Consider the following 516-nt stretch of genomic DNA (forward strand, 5'->3'; position numbering starts at 1 on the left):
CCCTGCTGGTCCTTCACAGCCAGACCCTGCCAGCACATCCAGGGGCTGAATGGCTTCACGGTGAGCTCCTTCTCCAGGTTCTCCTGCCTTTCCACAGGCCCCAGTGCTCCCCAGATACCCCAAGCCTGCTCTGCACTCTCCAGGACCCCTTTCCCCCATGCCTGGCCTGACCCATCCACTGTGAGAGGTTGGACATCACCCCCCTACAGACCCTGACCTGGCTTAGGGTCCTACCAGGCTTGGGGGGTCCCACGTCTCCTGGAGACCCCTGGATGTGGGGAGTAGGGACCAGAGTCACCCTCACCCCATAGCAGCCCAGCTACCTGAGCAGCCCCCACAGCCCCACGTGTCCCCGGGGGAAGGTGTCTATGCTGCTATTTGTGGCCACACACCGAGACGCCTGGTGGTCAGGACCCAGTGCCACTGCCCGGCTCACCTTGGCCCGAAGCGCCGGTGCCTTGACCTTGCTGCCGGGTGCCAACGCGGGGGCTATTTTTAGGTGGTCACCATGGAGGG

This window comes from Charadrius vociferus, unplaced genomic scaffold (assembly GCF_000708025.1).
Source record: "Charadrius vociferus isolate BGI_N301 unplaced genomic scaffold, ASM70802v2 scaffold37, whole genome shotgun sequence".
NCBI lineage: Eukaryota > Metazoa > Chordata > Aves > Charadriiformes > Charadriidae > Charadrius > Charadrius vociferus.